The following is an 18,835-nucleotide window of genomic DNA, read 5'->3' as shown; positions in this document are numbered from 1 at the left end:
TTATAAATTGTGAAGAAAGTCGAGTCTGCCTATCCTAAAGGTACCACCGTACAGCTTGAGTTTGTGAACTGACATTGTACCTATGCTGTCACTTGGTTATTTTGAAGTGAGTGGATTAATTAATAGTTAACCACTAAGTGAGAATGACATACCAGTTGTTTTGCCCAATATTAAATTTAATACTTAATAACTATTTCACAGATTATTTATATGAGTAGAAGACAGTCTCATGGAACATCCTTTCTCAAGGAAAATGTAAAAAAAAAAAACTTCCATTTTTAATTTAGCACTGAGATTGCTGTTTCTTTGTCATAGTAATTATGGGCCTTCCTGCCAGGACCCCATTTTGGCTTCTCCTTTATAACATGGCCACGCTTGAATAGCTTTCATCAGGCACCAATTAGTCCCAAATCTATAACTCATTTAAGTCCGGGTCTTTGGTGCTTGTGCTTTCTCCTTTCAAACTGGGAGGGAAATGTTAGAAAAGTTTGAGCAAATGATCTCAATCCCTGATGAATAGTTTGTAGAGAGATATTTCTGTAACCTGCCCAATAAACTGGTTATCATATTAAACTCATTTTTAGCAGCTTATATTCACTTAAGCCTTGCTCCAGATGGTGGCTGTCAAAATGTTTTTTATAATTAGCATCAGTAAACTTCTCCTGGGCCTTTAAAATTCATCGCAAATCACATGTTGTCTATAATCATAATAAGATTGGAAATGTTATTAATATCCTGCTCAGTATTCTGCTACACCAGTTTCTGTAAAACTACTCAGATCGACAGAGCCAACTCTTCTCTACTGTGCTGTCTCAAAGGCTGTTAAGTGGTAGATGTGACTATACCTCGATGCTGTTAAAATTAAATATAAAATGGAGACCGGACTTGAGAATTCCCTGAGCACACAAAACCATTTAAGCCACATAAGCAAAACCAAATCTAGCTTATTTCATGAACACAAACGAAACTTCACTTAGGTTATTTCTTGTATATGCCTCTGACAATCATAAAATAAAGTCATCTTCCTACAAATGCTATGAGAAAATCACTTTTAACCAATCCCCTGCCATCTGGAAACCCCGCCGTAATAACCACTCATTGTAGAGATTAAATAACTTCCTCATTTTCACTTTATAAGCCATCGTATAACTTCATGCCCCTGAGCTTCATACGAGCTCTTATTTTTGGAGGCTCCCAGTTCGTGAACTGTCCTTCTGTGTGCCATAAACTCTTACTAAACACTATTTATTGATTTAGTGGTTTTAATTTTGCCCTGGACTTGAGACAATTTACAAATCGATCTGATCATTTTCACTAAGTCGACTAATCAACTCTGAAATGTAAAGAGCTGCCGAACCATTTGTTTAGTCAAGCACATAAACGGTTCTGTTCATCTTAACATAGTCTATAAAACCACATGGGGGGATCACACCATATCCTGGGTGTCTCGCCTGTCGAGCTCATCAGGTCCACTCTGGTTGCAAGTCCCAGCACCCCTACCCGAGCCAGTTTATGAAGAGGAAATGGGGCTGGAAAGGCACCAGGCCTTTCGGAACCACACTTCGGAGGTCAACGGAACAGTCCCAGGCATGACTGGGGCCAGCGACTCACCTGAACACCGTCTTCATTTCCGTGTCCTGTGCTCTCCGGAGAAGCCAGGAAGGGAGTGGGAGAAGCAGGACCGGAGGTTGTAGAAGCCAAACAAGGACTCTATTGCAGACCCGGTGCCGACTTCAACTTCATTCCGCAGGGTCGCTCCGATGTAGCAGTTGTAAATCCGACTTTGCTACAACCGGAAACAAGGGAGCTTGATTTTCAGACGCCCACACCAGTCGGCCTTTGATGTTTAAAACCTCCATCCCCTACCCTGGGGAAACATAACCCCAGGCACCGTTGGCTCCGAGGGTAGGGATAAGAAGCCCCACTAGCCAAAAGGAAGGCGGCTCCGAAACAGTCACAGGTGTGGAACGTGAGCAGCAAGGCACAGAGAAGCTCTAGGAATCCCAAGGCCGCTCCCTGAAGGTCACAGGTGGAGACCATTAGAAGCAGAAGCCCACGGAAGCTGCAGGAGGACCGCACAGAAACCGGTAAACGGAGTCTCAGAGGGATACGTGGAGGATGCTGATAACCTCCACTAATCTGGAACTCATTTTTTTTTTTTTGTCTTTTACCGAGTCTCCTTGGCTTTCCCTTTCCCCCCATATACAAGCTTCCTTCTCGAGTCAGGGAACACGGGCGCCGACTGCCCTGAAGTCTCACCTCTAGGAGCTCTCGCTGCCAAGCTGGGATCAACTCTCTAGCCTTGGGGACAGGGTGGGGTAAACACACGGTGGCCCTGGAAGAGCTCCGGAGAGAAAAGAGACCACTGGATTGGAGGACGGGGTTGTTGGGGCCAGTGTAGTGTGTTGTTTACTCTACACTTATCGAAGGACTTAACCAAAGATCGAAGATTCTTAAGATCGAAGGAGTTAACAATGCTCTCCAAAGGCATCCAATTTAAGATGATATCATTACCAGGGCTGGGGGTGGCAAGTGGCAGCCTCCGGCACAAAACTAAACATGAAAGCAGAGATTGTAGATTGTTTTGAAAAAGCTCTCAAAAGGGCACCGTACTGGGACAGATCTAAACATGAATTTCTATTAATATAAAATAGATGCTACATGAACATAAATTCAGCGTTCAGTCATTTAATCTATCGGGTCCTTAAGCACGGACTTCCCTGTTACATACAACAGGGATTTCGAATGTCGGAAATACACAGCTGGAAGGGAACTGGACCATTTAGACCATCTAAATTTATCCCTCCGCCTGATTTTTGTTTGTGAGATTACAGATGCTTAATAACCATTTAATCTGAATAGAGCTCCACCACTGGTGTCTCAGAGGTGAGATACCTACTTTTATTTCTGCCGTTTAAAAGATGCCATCTTTGCTCATTTAATGTCCTTTTCAACCGATATCCCCGCTTCTGTTTATCAAGCATTTTCAGTGTAAGTAACATGCTTGGATGTGAGCACAGCCTTGTGTGACTTCTACAGTGTGCCGAGGAACAGCCTTGTTATCAAGCATCAGCAGCTGCTGTTTATTGGTGATAAATGAGTTTTTTCCATCGAGAGCAATTTCTCTGGCTTTTAGTCCATTATCTAGGTAGAAATGAAGGCTATAATACATCCTTAAAGTGGTATTCACGCAGTCATCCAGTTAATGAAGTATTGAGAAGAGGGGTAGTGGAGAGAGTCCCGGAGAGGGAGGGAGAGAGGGGGCAAGGAGAGACACAGAAACAGAGAGGCAGAGAGAGACAGAGGCAGAGACACACACAGGTACAGACAGAAGTGCAGAGAGAGAGGGAGAGCACAACAGAGGCAGAATCTGAAATACTGTGGAGCCCCACTGTGCATCTAATTTAGGGGTTTTGCTGGTGCCGTATCTTGTAAAGAAATATTACTCGTTGGGGCAAGGTAGCAAATCATTAGTGTTTACGATTAATAAGTTTCTAGCATTGTATTTCATAGTAAGATGGGTGTTTCTGCTGCTTTTTGTTGTGAGTCTCCTGAGCATTGATAGCAGAGGCTTAGTTCAGTGAGTAAATCTGAGTAAACTCATAGCTATATGTTGGCAGAGGCAGCACCCTGTTTACCTCTGTCGAAAATCGAATCGAGACAATTAAGTGGAAAAGGCTTGTCAGCGTGGCCATTTGGACACACTGTGTGCAGGGCAGAAAGGCTTAACCTGTGGAGTAGTGTGAAAGCTGGCTGCTAGGAGTTGTCCCAGGATTTTAGGTCTTATTTAGAGAAGGGGACTAATTCGGATCAATTCCACAATGTTTCTTGAATATGTCTTATACACCAGAGCCCATGCTACATGCTAGGAAGTCCAAGGTAAGTCATAGTTCCTATTTTCGGCAATGTCAATTGATTATTTCAAATCATTGTGGCGCATCTTCTGGTAGAGCTGAACTCACAATGTCATGAAAATACAAAAGAGAGTTTCCTCACAACTTCTGGGTGTGGAATGTAGGCAAGGAACATTTGTGGTTCAAAACATAGCAAACATGGGGAGGTTGACTGGTCAGCATAAGCTACTTGGAGACCACAAACCCAAGATCTGAGTTGTCCGGCCTGAAGGATCGGTCCTGTATGGTTATCCTTAATTGTTATCCTTAATGCTGGTCAAAAGAATCCTTATTCTTGGTGGTTTTCATTAATGTGGGTTCATATGGTTATCCTAATGCTGGTTAACATAATGCTTATCCCGAAAACACTGGCCAATGGTACTTAACTTTAATACTGGTCAACATAATGCTTATCCTTTTTGTTATTCTAAAAGTTGGCCAAAAATTGTTATCCTCTGTGGCGGTGCACATGGTTATCATGAATACTGGTCAACAACAGTTATCCTTAATGGCGATTCTTAATGATTATATTTAATGCTGGTCACCAATCATTGATGGCTTCTTCTACTATCTGGGCATACGATAGGTATGCCTTTCCCGGCCGCCTTATAGATGGGTGGTCTCATGTGACTAGTTCTGGCCAGGGTATTATGACTAGAGGTGATGTGTGCCACTTTCAGACCCGAGGAGCATTTAATCTCTGGAGCAAGAGCCTTCCCTCTTGGACAGCAAGCAGCAGCATCTGGGGTGGGAATCTCTCCATTACGGTGAATAGGCTGAGCAGAGTAGACCTTCAGTCTTGCAATCCATATGTAACATGAAGCAGAAATAAACACATTTACTTTCAAGCCACTGAGATTTGAATGCTATTTGTTTCTGAAGCAGAATGTCTCCTAACTTGACTGATCACGGCACAGTGGCTCTCAGCCCCAGTTACCCACTGGACTCACCAAGGGAGCCTTGAGCAGATGTGAATATCTATGCTTCACTGCAACTCAGCTGGGATAGAATCCATAGGTCTGAGTCCTGGACATCATTATTTTTTAAGTTGAGTTTTAATGATTGAAAGATTTAAAAAAAAAAAAAAGCCTCAAATAATGGGAGACTAGAACGTGAACTTCACAAGGGCAAAGGCATTGTTTTGGTGGCTACTCTACACCCAGTGCTTGGAAGTGCACATGGCAGACATGCAGTAAATAGTCATTACATGAATTAGTAAGTGAAGAAATGAATAAATACCATCATGCCTAGTTTATTTAATTTTCTTACACCAGGGTCTGCTTCTTGCTTCCTATGCCATCTACTCAAACCAAAGCCATTACCCAGCGTTCTCGTCAGGATGCTTTGCCTTGGTTGCTTCACCTGCCTTCTACCTGGATTTCTACATATGTGTCATCCCCCACTGTTCTGAATCTTATTTATCCTGAGGGCCAAATTCTTAAAAAAAAATCACTCTCTTTTATCCCATTGTTACCTCTCCTGTCATTTACTCATCCTGACTGCTAGTATGTTTCTGATCACAGGCGTGAAAAAGGAAAAGAAAATGATACTTATGACAATCTTCAACACCTGGTTGAGCTTCCGCTTCCACCAAACCTTTCCCAGGGCTTCCCATATCACAGCAAACTTTAAATTTTCTGAATTCCCAAAGAGCCTTTTGTGACTGGAACTAATTATTTTGGCACTGGGGTTGTGTTTGATTGTGTGTTTGGATGTGTGGGTAAGTTCACTGAAAAGTTAAAGAGTTCCCTAGCCATTCCTGTATATCCTCCATAGTGCTTAGCAGTAAAGGAGAGTTGATATTCAATACTATATTTTTACTCAATAACTACTTGAATGAGTACATATTATTACATTAAAGTATATGTTGTATTAAATATATTATATTTGATGACAGATTGAATAAGAAAATAAATTATATGTATTTATATATGTATATATATGTATATATATGTACATATGCCCTTATTACATTCATCAATTGGAAATTTATGGTTTATATAAAGAGCATAATTACAGTGAAATGATTCTAAATCTTGAAGCTCATGTTAGAGTATTTAATCACTTATAAAAATTAAGAGTCTCCAAATTCACACATCCATCATATTCTGTAGCATCTCACCATTACTGCTGGTTATGAATTTTAAGCAATGTTCCTAGCAAGACTAATGCCTGAAGTGTCAGACGTAATCAAGTATTGCCTAGTTGCATACCTCTACTAAACACTTACAGGAAAGAGTTGCAGGTGCAGTGCTATTAGAGAATGGTTAGTGTTCATGAATTTTCCACCAGAAATATAAGTGCATAAATCTGGCCCACAGCCAATCACTTCTTTCATGCCACTAAAGGATATTGGGCTCGAATCCTAGTGAGAGAATCTGTCTAAGACCATTGGTTTGAAGATCTTTCTTAAAATTTATTTTTACCATTTAACATAGCAGTTGTATTAAGATGTTTTTAATTTTAAAAAATAATCTCTTTCTGAATAAACTGTAAACTTCTTGAGAGAAAAAATAGTCAATTTCTTGAGAGCTAGGATAAAATTGTCTTGGTCATGTAGAACTGTACCTGAAGAATTATGTTCATTAATTCTTTGTTGATCTGATCATTTATTAAATTGAATGAAATAAATAAGGTTAAGTGTGCATGCAGCATTGATTATACAGTGTCTATTATAAAATAGAGTTTCATTAAATCAGACTGGTTTTTATAGTATCATGGACTTCTTGAACAGTCTAGTGAAATCCCCTTCTCAGAATCAATGTTTTCAAATGCGTAAGAGAAAATGCATAGAATTTGATGGTATTAAATTTATGGGTGCCTTAAATTCGTCCATGGATTCTTTAGTTGATGGACTTCGAGTTATGAATCCCTGCACTGGGGGCATGAAACTCCAATAAAATGTATGGATCATAATCAATAAATAACTGATGACCATGTGTATACATTCTATGGAAAATTCCATGTAATTTACTTGTGATAAAATCTTAGAGTGGAATCAGCTTTTCTAAAAGTGTCAATAATATTAAATAACTTTATTATGAAATGTACATGTTTTGGCACAAGTAAATGAGAGTATGACCAATGAATAAATGATTTGCATCCATTTTTATGGGAAAAGAAAAACACCACAGATATTCCTCCCTGAAGACACATTCAGTCTTTTTATGTGTCACACACAAAATAAACAGAAAAGATAAAGATGTATTGATCTTTATTTATCAAAAGATGTATTTGTAATTACTGATGCCTAATTGCTATTTTTATTATATGGGGTCTATGTGTCTGATTGCCTGGTAACGCAATGGATATATTGGTAAGACTCACACTAAAAACTGCTAACCGGTTATAATTCATGACTGCTAGCTTAACTTAGCCATTGTTTATAGAAATCATCCATTAACAGTATAGGGCATGATATTCGTATGGCTATATACGGGCGTGCGTGTGCACGCGCGCGCACACACACACACACACACACATGCACAAGTCCACAAGCACTGGATGGAATGTTGCACAATGGAATGAATCTGGGCTTGAAATCAGATGGATGTGGCTTTAAATTCGGTCTCTTCCACTTAGTACGTTTGTGACCTTCAGGGCCTCCCTTTCTCATTTCTCCTCTTTTCGCTTCATTCAGAAATATTCAGAGCTAGTAGCTGGGTACACCACGAGTAAACAAACTTCGGTGAAACCTGTCTCTCTTGGCCCCAATCTGTTCGTATTCAAAAGAGGGAGCATCTATTTTATAAGATTGAGAGGAGAAATATAATGAGAGTACAAACTGAAAAACATCTTAAGAATTTTGGACACATAACAGTCTCTCCAAGGAAAACCTTTACGGAAAAGAGTCATTAAAAGAAAACTGGGAGGGTGGCATTGGAGGAAGGTGGAGGTCAAAAGGCACAAACGTCCAGTTATAAGATAAATAAATGCTGGGGATGTAATATATGGCATGATGACCACAGCTAACACTGCTTTATGATATACAAGAAAGTTATTAAGAGAGTAAATCCTAAGAGTTCTCATTACAAGGAGAAAATGTTCCCCCTTTTCCCTTCTTCCTTTTTTTCCTTTTTATTGTAGCTATATGAGAAGCTGAGGGTTAGCTAAAGCTCTTGTGGTAGTCATTTCACAATATATGTAAATCAAACCCTCATGTTCTATGCCTTAAACATACACAGTGAGGTACATCAGTTGTTTCTCATTAGAATTTTTGGGAAAAATTTAAATGTAATAATGTATTTTAAAAAAGACACTGGATGCAATATGAAATGGCTTTCCCATAAGGTCATAGTGTCTTTTGATTGCATTGCTCTAGCAGAAGAGCTCAATGCCTACTCACCCAATACTTGCATCCTTGCTCTAGCCAGTAGAGCTTGCTGGAACTAAGAAGATGTGACTAACACCGATTTAAAACAATAAAGGCTAACATAAATAATACATATACAAATGTAAGTCTTGACCAAGTGTTCCCAGACTTAAGCATGAATCACCACATGATCACTGGGCCACATTCCCAGAGCTTTGACTTTTGCCCAGAAATTTGTATTTCTAACAAGTCCTAGGTAGTGCTGATCTGCTTTTCCATACACTGAGGACCACGCTTTGAAGTCCAGACTTGGCCTTGCTGCAAATAGCAGTGTCACAGAAATTCTACTGGAGTTCAGAGTCTTGAGGTTGGCCAAGGGGCCACAGAACATCACTTGAGAGCCCCCATTTTAAAAGGAATGAAGAAGAAAGCAAGTATGGTAGACAGAAGGATGGCCCCCAAAGAGGTCCCTGTCCTAATCTCTGGAGCCTATAAGTCCCATGCTATCTTATGAGACAAAAGGGACTTTGTAGATGTGATTAATTTAAGAGCCTTGAGTTGGGAAGATTATCATGGATTATCTGCATGGACCCAATGGAATCCTAACAGTTCTGAGAAGGGAATGAGAGAGATATTGGAGTCAGAGATAGGGAAAGAGATGTGATTACAGAAGCAGAGAAGGAGAAAGAAATTTAACAATGAAGAAGAGTGCAGTAATGTGAGGAATGGGCCATTATCTAAGGAATACAAGTAACCCGCAGGTACTGGAAAAAGCACAGAAAACACACATTCCCCTAACACCTCCAAAAGAAATGTAGCCCTATCGACCCCTTATTTTAACCCGCTGGGTTTTCTGAACCCCCAAACCGTGAGATAATAAATTTGTGTTCTTTTAAGCAACTACATTTGTGGTGATTTGTTAGAGTATCAGTAGGAAACAAATATAGCCAGTAAGAAACAACCTAACTCCATACTCAGTGTGCCCACGCAAGAAATTCTTATCAATGCTTCAGAGGGCAATGACTTATTCTTTCCTTTTTGGAAGCTTGAAAAAACCAGTTTAAACATGAAGTTTCTAGAAAGGGGTCTATAGATATGGTCCCAGCCACCAATCCATTCAGCATCATCTCTTTACTTCATCTTTATTTCTGTAAAGTATCACTTCCTCATCATCTTCGTCTACTTCTGTGCCAAGTCAGCTGACTTGTAGGCTTTTGACTCAAGTGTCTGAAGGTACAGTCAGGTCTGGTCTAATCCACCAAGAGGAACTTTGTGTGTGTTGGTCTTATTACTCCCAAACTACTAAGATAAATGAAACCCAAAAGTCTTGTGTCTAGTCAGCCAAAGAAATGGAATGAAGTGTTCTTGGTTAAGTTTATAGAGACTTCCCTACCTATTCTCACATGTAGACTGTACAGATTGTGGTGTAAACAAAGAAAAAACAAAGGTACATATATTCTTCTAACATCATTTGATTCACTGTAATGTGTCTAGAATCTGGATCAGTGAAGTGCAGGTTTTCAAAATTTTTGTATGGTACCCACAAACCTTAATATTTATAAGCATTAGTAGGTATGCCCTTCTCTTAGAAAATGCAAATTCTTTTTTTAAAAGATTTTATTTATCCATTTGACAGAGAGAGAGAGAGAGACAGTACAAGCAGCAGAAGTGGCAGAGGCAGAGGGAGAAGCAGACTCCCCACTGAACAGGGAGCCCGACATGCGGCTCAATCCCAGGACCCTGAGATCATGCCCTGAGCTGAAGGCAGACACTTAATCGACTGAGCCACCTATGTGCCCTGCAAATGCAAATTCTTACAGTTCTTATTTATAAGACAGATGAAGTAGGACATTGCCTTAATACTAAGGCATATGCCCCCCACTAACATTTTATGGTTTTGAAAAATTATATACAATCAATATGATAGTCTATTTTTCTCCCTAAAAGCAATTATTGACCCAATGGTAACTTTTAAAATTCATAGTGTCCTAGATGAACCGAAATACTGAAGTGTTACCATTATTTCTGTGCTTGGCAAAAAGATTTATAATACATTTTAAACATGCATTTAGAAACTCCTGTGAACTTTTAGAACAAAACTAAACCAATAAAATATATATACAGATTTTTAATTTCATAGTGAAGATAACACTACAAATATTCAAAAGCTTTCCTGAGTCACTGAATTGTTGAAGATGGTCTGGAGGTCTTGACTTCAAGGGCCATTGCTGATCTGGAATGACAAAGGTGACCACAGTCAAGAGTGTAGACCGGAATCTGGTGAATTCCTCATGGAGACAAGATTTTTCTTTTGGGGCTGAGAATGTGGGTTGTAAAGTAGGAAAAAAAATATGCAATTTTTAATTTACTGTATATTGAGAACAAATGACTTTGTTAAGTTTTTTGGGTCTGCAGTCTTCATGTGGGGCATAGTCACACCAACAGTTGAGAACAGATTAGAATTATCTAAATTCCTCAGACTAAACTTTGGTGGGAATAAAGAGTGGGGTTCATTGCTTTCAATATTACGATACTGAGGCCATGACTTTGGTTGGGTTTTTGCATTTTGGGATGTAGTGTGGTATAATGTTTTCTAACTTGTCATTTGACACCAGCTGCCATGTGTCTATTCTAAGAATTAGGGTAAATGAGTATTATATATTCATTTTATCAGGACTTGTTCAAGCATGGATGATATTCTATGAAAATTGATTTAATATTCCCTATTTTGAATCCTTTTCTAGTATAGCAGAGAGAAGTGCTCTTATTTGGTATTGTAAAAAAGAGAAAAAGAAATTTCACTAAAATTTATAGGTAAGTTGATGATACCCTTAATTTAGGGATAATACCGACTTCCCCATTACTCTAACTTGCCACTTATTTCTATAGAAATAGTAATTTAGGCCAAGACATGATTTACATTAAATGAATGTTTGTTGACAGGATGATTCCTATGAAAACATATTTGATAGAATTGTTCCTCATTGGAGATTTTTCCATACACATATGTTCTTTATGGATATGCATTTGGTCTGAGAGGCTCATGAAGGCAGGACTACGCATGTGAATTTGGATTTTGAAAAATTTTATTTTGCTTCCCATTATCTGCCTTTGAATGGCTTTAGGATAATTTTCTCCTATTTCATAAATGATACTTTAAAATTTTAAAGCTTCATTCCTTATCCCTTTGTGTTGACATTCATGCCTCCTTTCATGAGACCTGTATTTTTCTTCTATGTCCAAATTTTCTGTCTTTATTGGTAAGCCTATTACAGATCCATTCCAACACAAAGATCTTTTCATTTTCCACTGTAATGTCAGCATCAACGCCTAACAGTTAATGTCCCTTGGTTGTCAGATTTTTTTGAGAACCATAATTAACTAGATGCATGCATCATTGATGTTTACATGCAACAGATGGCTTAGCTGGGAGAGGTAGATAAATTTAGCTTCTGTTGGGCATGTATGAGTAATATACTGGAAGGAAAAATGTGTAGAAAAAGTGACTCGAATTTTCCTATATTTCTAGAGTTTTGTACATTCAGTTTTGGAAAACCGTCTCTTTTTATAAAGTCAAAGTTTTTTGAAGGTAGAGGTCTGGTGAATGTCTTGTTTAGGAGGTCATGAACAAAGGAAGTTCATGGCTATAGATTCTGGAGCAGGATGCTCAGCTAATCATGGACTCTCGAGGAAGAGTTAAGAAGCTGATCCGAGGGGCGCCTGTGTGGCTCAGTGGGTTAAGCTGCTCCCTTCGGCTCGGGTCATGAACTCAGGGTCCTGGGATCGAGTCCCACCTCGGGCTCTCTGCTCAGTGGGGAGCCTGCTTCCTTCTCTCTCTCTGCCTGCCTCTCAGTGTACTTGTAATTTCTCTCTGTCAAATAAATAAATAAAATCTTTAGATTTAAAAAAAAAAAAAAAGCTGATCCGAAAGGACAAAAGCTATTTATTATTGATGGTAGTTAGAGTAGGTACTGGGTTCTCAATACATGATTGCTGGCAGATAAATAAATAAGTGAATGAGTGAGTGAATGAATGATGCTAAGGATAATTAGCAAGAGCTAGTAAAGTCACAGTTTACAAAACCCTTTCATACACATTTTGTTTGAACTTCATGACAAATCCATGTGGTAGATATTACTGTCTCCATTTTCTAGCTAAGAAAGCTAAGTCAGAAAAGCACAGTGACTTATCTGAAGTTCTTAACTGATAAATGGTAAAGGCAGAACTTAACCAGATTTTCTGGCTCCAAATTCCCTACTCCTTTGGTAACACCCTGCCAGGTCCTGTTATCTGTGTTCGATCTAAACTTGGGTGTCTCGGAGTGTAACACAAGGATTTCTGGTGGGATATTTGTGGGGTTGCAAATTTTCTTGAGGGTCTAAACTGGGTCTCCCCTTACTTATGGTTTATGAGAGTGGAGACCCAATGATGCCTGACCTTGGAGAAATACACCTGATCCCTCTGAAGGCAGCAAGCTTCCAACACAGAAACCAGAAACTACCTAGCTGGGGAATTTAAGAAAGCAAAGGGAGAGAGAGAGAGAGAGAAAGAGAGAGAGAGAGAGAGAGACAAACCAAGAAATAGACTTTGAACTTTAGAGAACAAACTGCTGCTTACCAGAGGGGAGGTAGATGGGGGATGAGTGAAACAGGTGTTGGGGTTGAAGGAGGGCTCCTGTTGTGATGAGCGCTGGGTGATTATGGAAGTGCTGAATCACCATATTGTACACCTGAAACTAATACAACACTGTATGTTAACTAACTGGAATTTATTTATTTATAAGATTTTATTTCTTTATTTGTCAGAGAAAGAGAAAGGTTGAGAGACAGAGAGCACAAGCGGGGGGAGCTGCAGGCAGAGGGAGGAGCAGGCTCCCTGTTGAGTAAGGAACCCAATGTGGGGCTCGATCCCAGGACGCCGGGATCGTGACTTGAGCTGAAGGCAGATGCTTAACCAATTGAGCCACCCAGGCACCTCTCAACTGGAATTTAAATAAAAACTTTTTAAAAAACCATAGTAATTCCTCAATAAAAATACTTAGCCCTCACTTTTTGACTTTAAATTACACCTGAAAACCTGACTGTGAAGTGAGAAGTCATTAAATAATAAAACACTCCATGACTTTTTCCTCAGTGTTTAACACAATTTCTGGGAAAGATAATCCTGCATCCTCTCCCAACCCAATTTTACAGGTGAAAAATATTCAACTGAACAATGAAAATATGCTTTTATGAATAAGAAACAACAACCTGAAAATAAAAGAATACTCTTTGACATGAAATATAAGAAAAGCTAATTACCCTTGACAAAGGCAGAAGAAAAGTCTTGAGAGGGGCTACGGCTGGTGGAGAAGAGGTATCAGGGAATCACTCTTTATGACAAGTGTTTTTCTTTCAGCCTTATTTTATCCCCTGATTTTTCAACCTTTTGGGAGATTATGATTATTTTGCACTTACACTGGCCTTTTAAATATTATAGCATAGAGGGGCGCCTGGGTGGCTCAGTGAGTTAAGCCGCTGCCTTCGGCTCAGGTCATGATCTCAGGGTCCTGGGATCGAGTCCCACATCGGACTCTCTGCTCAGCAGGGAGCCTGCTTCCTCCTCTCTCTCTCTCTCTGCCTGCCTCTCTGCCTGCTTGTGGTCTCTCTCTGTCAAATAAATAAATAAAATCTTTAAATATTATAGCATAGAAAACCATTTATAGGTCAAAATAAAGGTTCATTTATTTTTATTTTTTTTTAAGTTTTTTAATTTATTTATTGGACACAGAAAGAGAGAGACCGCAAGTAGGCAGAGAGGCAGGCAGAGAGAGAGGGGGAAGCAGGCTCCCCGCTGAGCAGAGAGCCCGATGCGGGGCTCGATCTCAGGACCCTGAGATCATGACCTGAGCCGAAGGCAGAGGCTTAACCCCCTGAGCCACCCAGGTGTCCCTAAATGTTCATTTATAAGAGGGGTTTGAAACATGTGGAAATATTTCATGTCCCCAAAAGCTTGAAGATCTATGAACAATTTCTGTTGCTGGCTGTATGAACTCAAAGCAAAGCATTTGGGTTTATTCCAATAAGTCACACAGTTCAAATACGTTCCATGTGATTTTCCCTGAATAGGAAATTATCGTTTCAAGTAAATTGTGGAACATGTCTTTTTCTGAAATGGTAATGTTGGTGTATTATTTCTTTAGTGTACTTCTTTAGTGCTTTTTGAGGCGAAAACAAAAAAGGAATCATTTCAAAAGTGGAATAACTTTCTAAGAACTCCTAGGAAAACAACTATTAACTGACAGTCACCGGGTAAAGTTAAGTCTGTATTTAATGATTGATCAGTGGATTTAATCTGGATTCTGAGCTAACTAGAAGGTCTCCATTGACTTGGATGGTGCTGATCTCTGTTGATGAACATGCATAGTTCTGTCAAAAACTTCCTAACTTGGCTTTTGTTGGAACAAAGCCCAAAACCAGTTGATCTGCTGCTTAAAGAGGGAAATGAGGGCACGGCTGGGAGAAGGGTTGGCTCCAAAGACCCCCGCAGCCTAGTCTTTCCCCCCTCAGGTCCCATCTGTCTACCCAGATGCCTTTCTCCTTACTTCCTTGCACCCCTGTGATTCATAGCATTTTCAGTTTTCAAAGTCTCAAAAGCAGTTTGAAAAGGCAACTTGAATTTTAAATCTTAGTTTAGAGGTATTTAAAAAACCCGTCTAATGTTGATAAAAAAACGCACTCAAGTCTAATTGAAATTCGAATTTAAAGGTAGATAGATAATCCTGTAGGACTTTTAGTCCATCTCCATTTTTACTCTATGTGATAATTACTACTTTAAGTGCCTTTTCTCCCAGAGTACATGCAACTCCCCAGGGGAGAGACCTTATTCTTTTCCACTACATTATCACCAATGCTTCACGTATATAGGGCACTCGTGTCTCTTGAAAATATGAATGCAAGAGATGCCACACTGAGAGACGGAGAGAAGGCCACTTTAAAGATCTCCCACATGTCTGCTCAAGAAGTCATGCATTTATATGCTTGTTGATCTTCCAAAGAAGAATCCAAGTATTTGGCCATTATCCTAGATTATCTGGTTGATGTGCATTCTAAAAGTAATGTTAGGTTTTTAGTTTTAAAGATAGCCCTACTGTCCAAAGTATCAGGACTCTACGATTTGGTCCATAGTCATGGTTATCTATATTCTATCTAATGCAGTGATTTCACAATCTCTGCGTTCATTTCTGTACATATGTACTTTCGAAACTCTCCTTGGAATTTCATGTAGATATATTAGTTCTTAGGATCCCCTACCTTTGCTTTGGGTGGTTACAGCTCATCCTGGGATTCTGGGACATTTGTCATATGGGACTATTCTGGAAGATAGCATATGATAAATTGACCTTCAGTTTTCAATTTTTTGTGGCATTGAAATTGACCCAGTTATATTCCTTGCTTCAACTCTTACCCATTGTTTGGTTTCCATCCTGTAATATAGGAACTGGACAGTCAATATAGTAACATAAAAATTCTTAGGAATCTGAAATTAGCAAAATGCTAACCTCAAGATATGCATTCTTAAATGTGACCTCATTGTTTGGGAGTTGTAGAACATGTTCGACATTCACAATATTTAGTTTGTTTTTTAATAATAAGACATTGGTTTTATTACACACATGATAATGGATGATATGAACAAACAATGGAGAATCTGAATGTACAAGTCTTCAAGTAACAGAAGGATATACTGAAATCTAAGTAAAAATGAAACATCCTTTGGTATTTGGAAAGGAAGATAGAATTCTAGAGACTGTTTTCCTCATCAAATGAGAGCTAATAAGAACTGATGACTGAGACAGGTGGTAGAATTAACTAGGCCAACCATCCAATCATACAAGCTGACACAAATCACTTGAACGTACTTTTCAGGCTGAAAACATGGGCTCTGAAACCCATCAAAATAAATTTTACAGATGGTTTGACAAAATGTCATCACGTAGGATGCAAATCATTTTCTGTACTCTTAATACATATCTGTTTTTTGTCTTTTTTTAAAGGTTCCATCCTCAAGGTTTCTTGTAGTTCATAACTCTACTAACAGGAGTTAAAAAAATGAATCTATCTTATGCATTCCAGGATGGTCCCTGAAAAACATACATATAAACAAGCCCATGCTTCTTCCCTTGTTAGAGTGTATATTTATGAAATTGTATCTTAAAATGTTTTTGATATGATAGTGTTTTAATGATGTTTTAAGGATGCTCTCTCCTGGGGTGAGGAGGAAAATGAGAGAGTGTTGGCTATGCTTTAACATTGCTGATCTAATCTAGGCCATTGTCCTTCTCTACAGTCGGGGTATGACACCATTCCTGACTGGTCTCATATGTTACCAGGGAGAAGGTTAAGTACTGACCTTAGAAGGATCAAATATCCACCAAATCACATAGTAGTTACAACCCAAATGGACTTGGACTGCATTAGGCACATCTTGGTCAACTGTCCCACCTGGACACAGTTGGGCAAGCCAGTTCCCTAGATAGGAGATGGAGATGGGTTCCCATGCAACTATGTGAGTAGGGTTTTCAATGCACAGCATCTTGGGAGAAGGGTATTGATAAACTCTCTCATAGGGACTCAAGAGACATACTGTGTCTTGTTCAGGGGTTGATTACTCTATCAGCAAGGAATGGAACTGGGACTCCATCCTAGTGCCTTAACTCATTATATTTGCTTTTATGACACTACACATACCTCATGGCACTGGTGTACTGTTAGGTTTTGAAAAATTGGGTCTCCAAGGGAAAATGAAAAAGGTCTGATTTGTAGTAAATTCTCTCTTAATGGCCTATTTAAAGCTACCAATATGATGCCATTGTATGCAGAATAGGGGAGTGAGGCACACATAGCACACCATTATATAGTATTTTCACCATGCAGATGTATTAGACATAAAGGACTTCAAGCATATAGATAATAGTAAAATAATTGGCAAGTGATGATGTTGAGTATTACCTTTGTTTTTGATAATTTCATTGCAAATTTGTATAACTTAATTTTTAATAGCTAATGTTTGGTTACTGGATTGTGAAATTTCTAAATATTTAATAATTGGCTCTCACGAGCCAGTACACATTGGCTTCAGAACACCATTGCCTGTTATTTGCATGAAGCCTAGGGATAATGAATATCAGCATTTTTTTTTAAAGATTTCATGTTAAGTCTACAACTTACTGTTTGTTACTTCTTGTTTATTTCTGTACTATAATAGCAATACTTGGATGACAAAAAGAAAAAAAGGGAGAATGTCAACTTCTTTTTGAAACTCTATGAAGGAGAAAAATCTGGAAAATTGAGCCAGACTTTGAAGCCAGGGCTGGAGAGAAGAACTAGGCAGGAACTGGGAGCTACCCCAAAATTAGGAAAGAAGTTTAGAGCCTGAAGCAACAAGCAAGAAGGCCTTGTGGTCCTGGACTGATTCCCAGAATAATTTTTCTCATTGCCAATCACCAATGTGTTTTTCCTAGACAACTCACAGAAATATATAGTGTTTTTATTTTAGTGCTATAAATTTCTACAGGCCTATTAAAACTTTACTTCCTCTTTTCCCACTTCCCTAGATGACTCAGAATTTTTAATTTCCACCATGTAAGATCATTTGAGCTTCATTCTGGATCACACCCAACTCTTCTCTCTAGCATACAACTCTTCTTCCCTGATACAAATTCTGAATCTTCAGCTGCCTATAAGAACAAGCTCTGCCAGGGTGGCCCTAAACCTCAGTTTGGCCACAACAACCTTTTCATCCTTTTCCCAAGCAAGCTGAGCCTGCCTGACTTTCTGGCTTGTGTTGGTGGCCCACTGTTCACCTAGTCATTCACACTTCAAACTTCTGAGTCCATACTTGACTTTTCTCCTTTCCCTCAGTGGCCAAGTCCAGTCCATTCTATCATTAAAAGGCCTTCCTCGTATGTCTCTTTCTAAGGAACTTTTTCTTTTATTTAAAAATTTTTCCAGCTTTTATTGAGATGTAATTGACATATAACCTTGTATAAGGTTAAGGTATACAGTGTGTGGATTTGATACACTTACATACTGGTGATTGCCACCATAGCCTTACCTAATACCTCCCATCAAATCATAGAATTTGTTGTGTGGTGAAAATATTTAAGATCTACTCTCTTAGCAACTTTCAAGTATAAAATGCAGTATTATTAACTATAATCACCATGCTGTGCATTAGAACCCCAGAACACATTGATGTTATAATTGGTAGTTTGTATCCTTTGACCAACATCTCTCCATCCCCCTGGCCCCTGGCCCTCAGCCCCCAGTAACTACCATTCTATTCTCTGTTTCTATGCTTTTGGCCTTTTTAGATTGCACATAGATGATATCATACAGTATATATCTTTCTCTCTCTGACTTATGTCACAATGTCCTCTCTGGAACTCTTTTTCTATGCAAAGGTCCCAAACCAACCACACAACAAGGCTTTTGTGTCCTATAATAACACACTGCAATAATTTCCCCTCTTTCCTCTTCACTCCTGATTCCTCCACTCTGCTCAGTTTTGGGGGTTTATTTTCCTCCATTGTCTACCTAAAAGCTGTCATTGCTTCCTGACTCTAACCCAGATGACTTCTCCTGGCTCC

The 18,835-nt window shown here is 39.1% G+C and overlaps 1 long non-coding RNA gene across 1 annotated transcript in view; it reads right to left on the bottom strand.

The window, feature by feature from the left end:
• Positions 1-1,617: 1,617 nt before the first annotated feature.
• Positions 1,618-18,835, bottom strand: part of LOC132007763 (uncharacterized) — a 159,706-nt gene continuing 142,488 nt past the window's right edge. The window contains exon 3 of the long non-coding RNA XR_009401432.1: positions 1,618-1,786. This is a non-coding gene — a long non-coding RNA (uncharacterized LOC132007763). The remainder of the gene's footprint in view (positions 1,787-18,835) is intronic.

The sequence above is a fragment of the Mustela nigripes genome, chromosome X (genome assembly GCF_022355385.1).
Source record: "Mustela nigripes isolate SB6536 chromosome X, MUSNIG.SB6536, whole genome shotgun sequence".
NCBI classification, from domain to species: domain Eukaryota; kingdom Metazoa; phylum Chordata; class Mammalia; order Carnivora; family Mustelidae; genus Mustela; species Mustela nigripes.
This window is presented reverse-complemented; position numbering and strand designations above follow the sequence as displayed.